The sequence below is a fragment of the Dipodomys ordii genome, unplaced genomic scaffold, assembly GCF_000151885.1.
Source record: "Dipodomys ordii isolate 6190 unplaced genomic scaffold, Dord_2.0 Scaffold73, whole genome shotgun sequence".
Taxonomy (NCBI): domain Eukaryota; kingdom Metazoa; phylum Chordata; class Mammalia; order Rodentia; family Heteromyidae; genus Dipodomys; species Dipodomys ordii.
In genome coordinates this window covers 6,261,761-6,270,257 of record NW_012267289.1, presented here as the reverse complement: position 1 = coordinate 6,270,257, position 8,497 = coordinate 6,261,761, and positions in this window count along the sequence as shown.

Below are 8,497 nucleotides of genomic sequence, written 5' to 3'. Positions count from 1 at the left end.
AGAAAGAAAGAAAGAAAGAAAGAAAGAAAGAAAGAAAGAAAGAAAGAAAGAAAGAAAGAAAGAAAGAAAGAAAGAAAGAAAGAAAGAAAGAAAGAGAAAGAAAGAAAGAAAGAAAGAGAAAGAAAGAAAGAAAGAAAGAAAGAAAGAAGGAAGGAAGGAAGGAAGGAAGGAAGGAAGGAAGGAGGAAGGAAGGGAAAACATGATAAAGATTCATCATCTAACATTAAAGACCTGTAAAATTTTGGAACTAAGTGTAAAATTTCATAGAGACTTTTGAGGTTATACATGCAAGCCTTGTTTCTTCTTTCTCTTCTTTTTTTTCTTTTCTTTTCTCATTTCTATCTTTTTTTCTTTTGAGGCAGAGTCTTGGCTATGTAGCCAAACTTGCCTGGTCTCACTATGTAGCCAATGATCAACTCTAAATTTTCCTGCTTCAGCTTCTAGAGAGATGGGATCACAGGAATGCACTACCAAAACTGGACCTGTTTCTATGGCCATATAGCTAGTGAGCTACATAATTGGACTAGAATCCTTTCTTCTCTCTCCAGTATTTTTCTACTGTCTGTGAGTAGGAACATTGCACTATCAACAGTCAATCATTATTGGAATCACACATATGCAGGACATTCACTACTCTGCGTGCATGATCATTATTTGCTATGTTACACCTATAACAAAACTATTCAAAAGTATACGTGTAGATCAGGAAAAAGTCAACTTTCTGAACTGAGAGTGAAAAATACCTTCTATCTATACCTGCAGTATATGCTCTACAAAATTCATTTCCTCCAGGATCATGTTTTACAGAAGGTATATTTTCATCAGAGAAAAATGTCAATTCCTTCAACAAGGAAAGCCTAGTATCTGTAAGTTGTCCATGTAGCTCTAAAACTTAGTCCCAAGAGCTATTATTAAATCAAAATGATGTGAACAAATCTACTGAAAATTTCAAAAAAATGTTTACTGAATATTCAGGCAAAGACCTCAAGCCCAGCTGGTCAACTTCATACTTAATCTGCAATGTGACAAGGTTCTGACTAGTTTTTTGAAGTAAACAAGGTAAATAAATCAACCTGAAAATGATATTGCACGGATGGCCATGGCTGAGTTCCATTTACACATAATTTAGTAAAGAAATACCAGCTTCATATCTCTACTTATGTATTAGACATTAAGCCCCCTCCATTTTGTTTACACAATTAAAAATATGTTTGAAAAAAAGAATTCACCTATGAGCTTTCTTTGAAACAATAAGTCATGGGATACCTGAATCGTGTAACTACAAAGATTGTACATTTCGGAAGTATGTATCTTATGGGTATGATAGAGGCCAAGAAGCAACTTTGTTCAGTGTAAGAGAATGTTCTTTTAATAATAAACGTTTTTCTCCCATGTGCCAGTTATTTTTTAAAATGTACTCTCTGTCTGACTTATGTAACTGTAAACCTTCTGAACATCACCTTTATAAAAATAACAACAAGGCTGGGCACTGTTAGCTCATGCCTGTAATTCTAGGTCTCAGGAGGCTGAGATCTGAGGAACAAAGTTTGAAGCCATCGTGGACAGGAAAGTCCATAAGATTCACCTCCAATTAACTACCAGAAAACTGGTAGTGGCGCTGTAGCTCAAAGTGGTAGACCTCTAGCCTTGAGCGAAAAGCTCAGGAACTATGCCCTGAGTTCAAGTTCCATTACTGACAAATTAATTAACTAATTAATTAAACAAACTTTAAAGAAAATAGAAAACAGCAATTCCCAGACCTTGCCATTTCTAATTCTTTAGTTTTCTGAGATGTAAAGTCACAAACAGATCATCTTGATATATAGAAATATAATGAGGGCTCTACTTGGAGCACAGAAGCAAAGGGGGAGTGGGTGGCACTTATTTCTAATCCTGGTTCTGTATTATAGAACATGACTAATGTCCTTAACAGGATGACTAAACAGTTAGCAAGGTGGTGACAGATGAGAAAGGCATCCCTGGCACCAACAAAGGTCTAATGCTTTGACGGATACAGTGTGTTCTGAGAACTACAAACTGTGAGGGATGGTTAAATGACAAAGTCCAAAGCAGGAAGAAGGCCGGATTAAGGACTTAAGAGTGTTTGAGTACACTTACTGGAGAGACTGGTGTGCTCATATAGATGATCTAGAGCCTGGATTCAATTTTGTTGCTAATCAAAACTAGTGTGGTAAAAAGGTGGTTCCAGAAGCTGTGAAGGGTGAACTTAAATAGTATGAGAATAGAAGAAAGGAACCAGTTAGGAGGATCCAAATGCAATTAGGTGAGGATCTGATAGTGTGTGTGAAGGGAGTTAATTGATGAGAGAATGTTTGCAGTGATTAGTTGGAGGGAACCTGGATGTGTTTGTGAGAGAGATGTCAAAATTTAGGCTGATGTCATGGTTTCTAGCATACATGTATTTATGTCATTATCTGTGGTCAGGAAGAAAAGAAAAGGTAGAAAAAGCAGAAAGAAATGAGATCAGTTTGGGCTGGCAAGTGCCTAAAAAGATCTAAGTTTAATAGTGTGACATGAGACTATGTGTAACAGAGGTATTCCATTTCTCCTGACCACCAACTTCCTCCTGTTCTGAAAGCACAAAAGCTCCTTTTGGTTGCCTCTCTGTTCCAGAAAAGCCTAAACCAGAGAAAGGAAGGGAAGTGTAAACCCTTTTCCCCTCAATATATTCCCTAATAGCATGTCTTTTCTACCGTTCTCTGGAGACCCAGAGATGCCAACTGAGGAACACAAAGTCAGTCATGTTTCACAGGACACTGCCACACCAAACCAGTTACTCCTCTCACTCCCTCTTTCTACTACCCTATGCAAGAACCTCAGACATGGAATCTCTTGGCTGGTGCACCTTGCACTCAGTCCGTCAATCTCGGTATATCTAGTGGACCCTTTCCATTTTCTGTCTCCCTATCTTGCAGCATAATCATTTTAAATGGAATGACTCAAGACTATACTTATGCATGGTCTAGAAACATGCTTTCCTCCTCCCTTGCTTCATGCCAGACACACCCTTCCCTCTCCCACCCTTCCTACCCCTGCCACCAATCAGCCATCTTGTTTGATCCTTCATTTCACTTAAAGCATGAAGGATTCTAGTTGACAGGCCTATTTAGTAACAAAGTTTTTCGTCTCCTGTTGTACTGACTTTACTACTTAATTTATGAATTTAAAGGCATCGTATTCATGGCAACACGATGGAGTGGACCTGAATTATGAGCCTCAATTTTATTACTTGGAAGGTAGATCACCTAAGCTTATTGGGCCTTCATTCTTTGTCTGTAAAATGGAGGCACAATCATTCTTTTTCTGGATTGTGGAAAACCCAAGAAAAATGAAGAAGCAGGTTTAAATGGCTGGCCAGCGGTGGACAAAAAAATGAGCACCACTTCTTCTACAGACTCATAATTCTGTTTTCCACATCTGTCTTATTATTCATTTCACTGCCATTCTTTCATATTTTCTTGTTTTCGTTCTTTCAAGTTATTAAGTTTCTCTTCTTTAATAATTGTTGCTGATTCATCCTCCATAGTTATGCACTGATAGAGTAGACCATGGAGGGAAACCCAGAATGTAAAACAGTAGTCGTGATAAGACTGTATCCTTTGTATCTCTCATTCCTTTTGAAATAAAGTCTCTACAAGCAGAATATTCTTTTTTCTTGCATTTCTGTAGTTAAGGAGCGGTCAAGTTGGTACTGGTTAAGCTCTTCTAAATCATGTGGAAAGGTATCTCAGTTGATTAAATACAAATAAGGCTCCTTTCCTCCCCTAATTTCTGTTGCTCTTCTTGTCCTCATACTATAAAACACAGATCCTCTGCTTATTAGTTCCCATGAATCTCACTGTGGCCTGAGATGCCATCTCCATAACAAAAGGTTGCAGATTCTTTTCTGCATTCATTAAAATCAGGCCTGTGGCTGTGGCAGCTTACTTACCCCAGAAATTAAATTAGGTAGATTCAGAAGATCTCAGGTCTTTGTGACTTGTTTGCAGTTTCTTTAACCATGCTTGAAATGAAAGCAGATATTTTTTATGCTGTTTAATTAAAGTGTTAAGCAAGTGGCAGTCTCTCCCACGGGCAGAATTCTCTTTCTGCAAATTCAGGGATTTAGTGGCATCATCAAATGATTTCAGCTTCTGTTAACACAAACTTGACAAGAAGTTGTTGAAAACTATCTCATACATATATACTACACAAGCTGGGTACTTGTGCAAACCTAGAATCCCAGTGCTTGGGAGACATGAGCACTGCAAATGTGAGCCCAAGCCTCAATGCACAGCAAGTTCAAGAACAGCCTGGCTTACATTGCAAGATTATGTCTCAAATAAAGAATCTAAATAAATAAGCCATCCAGAGGAAGGGCTTGATAGTAGCTAATTCTGCAGGCCAGCTGAATCATTGTGGACAAAGGTGCTAATGTGCCAGTGTGTCAGCCAGTTATTTCTTAGGGTTTCAGGGAGCCAGGCGTCAATTGCAAATAGCACTATATTAACCAAGCTTAGGGACTTCATTGTATGTATTCCCTGTGCTCAGTGGAAATATTTCTCAGGAGCAAACTTGTAGAATTTTGCTACCTTCCACCCATCAAAGATTGAATCACATGTGTGCAGACAGGAACCAGTCCTTGGCAGGGGATGTGGAGAAATGTGATTGACTTAGACTTATCTTGATACAAATATTCTAAAATTATCCCCAAGCACCAGGCATAAATCCCTTTCTGAAAACAAGACCTCTGGGAGACACCTGAATTAAACTTGTTGAATCACCAAGATAAGAAGAGAAAGAGGAAGAAAATGAAGAAGAGGAAGAAGATGGAGAAGAAGGAGAAGAAGGAGAAGAAAGAAGAAGAAGGAGAAGAAGAAGAAGAAGAAGAAGAAAAGAGGAGGAGGAGGAGGAGGAGGGAAGGAAGGAAGGAAGGAAAGGGAGGGTCCTGTGGTGTTGCCACTATGTCTTGTTACAGTCCTGACAAATATTCTAAGTACAATGTCCTGCATAATGACATAGACCAGGACTGAGATTTAAGTCTCGACCATAAAACTTAAGGATGCATTTACTCTCAGATGCTAACCCTTAACTTGCATGACCCTGGGAGTAATACATTCTTTTTTTTGTTTGTTTGAGCTTTACTGTTTATTTTATTGTGCTATAGACCTTGTATCATGGACAGGATTTGAAAAGAGGTTATGGACATGTATCGGAGACTGATCCACTGTGTGAGACATCAGCTTGTAAAAAAAATACTAATTCCAAACTTAGAGTCAAATCAGAATGATAACTTCACTTACATTTCTTCCTGTCCATCCATTCCTCTAGCTCTAAAATGTTGATGATTTGCCTCATCTTCCAAAGGCCAAGCTGATGTCTCACACGGAGTAATGCATTCTTAAACATTGTCCTTAGAAATCTTGATGGCTTCATGTTAGACCTCACCTTGACCACAGTTATGGCGTTTAGTTCAGTAACTAAACTTACTTGATTTATGGTGTGTTTGGAATTTATCCATGTTATCCTTGATTCTTAGTCATTATTTATTCCTTGTGTAAAGATTTTCTTGCTCTCTACAATATGCTCTTGTGTATTCAAATGCTAGTAAACAGAGAATTGATTATACTATGGTATTCTATATTCTTTCCTTGTAATGAAAACACTATTTTTTATAAGAAGAGCACTAGGTTATCTATATACAGTATCAGTTTTGTACTTGGAATGCTTCAGGCATGCTTTTCTATGATGGTAGTGAGAAAATATAATACGGAAGGTGCTGAGCAAAGGGTGGAAGAAAATTTGTGTTTTGGTCACATGTATATGTAATTGTATTTTCATAAATATCAGTGCCAATATCACCTGAAAGGCACAGAACAGAAAGGTAACATTACACATTGGCATTGTAAGCTGTTACTTTCTTGCTCAAAGTCAGACATTTACTAATGCTCTGGAGACATATACCAGCTAGGACATTCTGTGGATTAGGGGCAGTTCACTGATATCCTTTAGGGATGTTGAATGGGTTAAGTCTCCCACCATTCAATATGTGGGCCATGCTTTGTTTACCTGAAGTTTTCCAGATTTCAAGAACCACAGACATCCAAGCTCTAAAGTGTTTCTCAAGCCCATTATGTGAGGTAAAGCAAAAAATATAAGAGAGGCGGGAATCGGTGCAGGAAGGTACCATCAAAGCATAGATTTTAAAAAAAACAACAAACGGAATGTGTGTGTGGAGATATTTATGGCTATTTTTGCAATATAACACAAAGGAAGCATTCCAGAAATACCTATAAAGCTCCTCTGTTATTGGCAACTCCTTACCATAACAAATACATGAAATGATCAACTTTCAAAGAGAAATGCTTACTTGAATCATAGCTTCAGAAATTCTAGTCTGTGACCAGTTGGTACCATTACTTGTTGGCTTATGGCAAGATAGCACGTCATAATAGCTATGTCTGGAAGCACAAAACCTTTAACTTAAGGAAGACTCTTTTCCCACAATCCTCTTCAAAGTCATCCCTAAAATGACCTAAAGAACTCCCACTAGGCCCTAGCTTTTGAAAGCTCCACTTCCTCTGACTATTGCCACTCTAGGAATGGGCCATTGAAGGACAATCAAAATCTAAACTATAATGTAACATAAAATGTCCAGCATGCTGTTAGAAAGCTTGCTGTGTAAGTAAATGAATCAAAGCAAAACAGGTAATGAAGTTGTTTTGTTTAATTTTTTTTTCAAAAAGAAGTACAGAATCTAGGAACAAGTGGCTCACAATTATAATCCTAACTACCTTACCTACTCAGGGGCTGACTTTGGGAAGATCTCAGTTTCAAGACATACTTGGCAGAAAAATCCACAAAATTCCATCTTCAAACTAACCATCAATAAGCAAAGATGGCTGGGTGCTAGTGACTCATGACTATAATCCGGACTCCTCAGGAAGCTGAGATCTGAGGATTTCACTTTGAAATCAGCCCTGACAGAAAAGTCCATGAGATGCTTATCTCTAATTAACTATCAAAAATAGCTGAAAGTAGAGTTGTGGCTCAAGTGGTAGAGTACTAGCCTGGAGAAAAAGAGCTCAGAGAGTGTGCCCCAGGCTCTAAGTTCAAGCTCCAGGACTGGCACACACACACACACACACACACACACACACACACACACACACGTTAAGGCTCAGGCTATGAGTTGCTATGAGTTTGACCTAGTCTAATAAGATAAAAAAATACTAGTAAGTATTATTGGATGTAGAGCTAAGAAACAAATTTTAATACTATGCACATACTACTATTCATCCTATATTGTTTTATATAACATCACTTAATAGTACATTAGAAATGTTGGGGAGGCCTACTGAAGTGAATTTGTTGGACTGAGTGCCATCTAGAAACCATTTCAACCAACCATTCTATAATTTTGTTCTCTCTTTCAACCAGACATTCTACAATTTTATTCTAGGCATAGTCATTCCATAACGAAATGGAGGACTCTTTCTATCAGGAAGGTGACCAGTCGTCACTCAGAGATGCACTGTCCTAGTCCTATCTGCAAGCTAAAAACAGTAGCTCCATTTTTAAGTAGCTGAAACTGTCAAGAGAAGAAAAATAGTTTGTGACATGCCAGAATTGTTTGAACTTCAAATATGAATGCCCGTAAACTATGTTCTATTATAGTGCAGCCACGCCTATTCAATTATGGCCTGTCTACAGTTGCTTCGGTGCTGCTCTGACAGTCGCGTGATTGTGACAGATATTACTGCCAGTGAAAACTAAAATCTTTACTATCTGGCCTTTTATAGAAAAAAAAAAGTTCAGTCTCTATTCTGGAGGAGGAAGAAAATTGAGCATCTGATCCTCTGTTTCTCTTTCCCCTTTAATGTCTGATCTTTGTACTAAATGTTCTTTCCCAGATTAACCAGATTTAAAATAACTTCCTCTCCTTCCTACCTCTTCTGCTGTACAGAGCGGCTTTACTGTGTGTTCCATATCACGAGTTGCATGTCAGGCAAATCATGCATATAATTCACACTTTAAATGAGTTAATTATTTAAGTGCTCAATCTTTTAGTCAGTCTATCAGCCAGCATTACAAGGAGGAAATGAATAAACATGAAGGCATTTTATCCCCCTCCCCTCCCTCATTCATTAAAAACATTTCAGAGACTCATTAGTCAGAGCTTAAGCAGGCTTCATAGAAGGCTGATAAGATGTCAGACATTACTTTCCAAACTGCACGAGTATTACCTAAATGGAGGGAGTGAAATTCCTATCAGCTCCGTAGAAATTAGCTGTGACTCAGCCCCTTCACTGCCTTTCTCTAGCTCTTCAGGAAAACCTAGTTCCATCTCGGTGATTTATTTAAATTGCTAGAAAAAATGGTTAAGCAAATAAAGCCCTTGGATGTATAAAATGATGTGTCACTTGCATAGTATGGAGTGCTTTCTGTCCCATCATCAGGAAATGAGAAAGACTAAGAAGGACAAATGGGCAGCCTT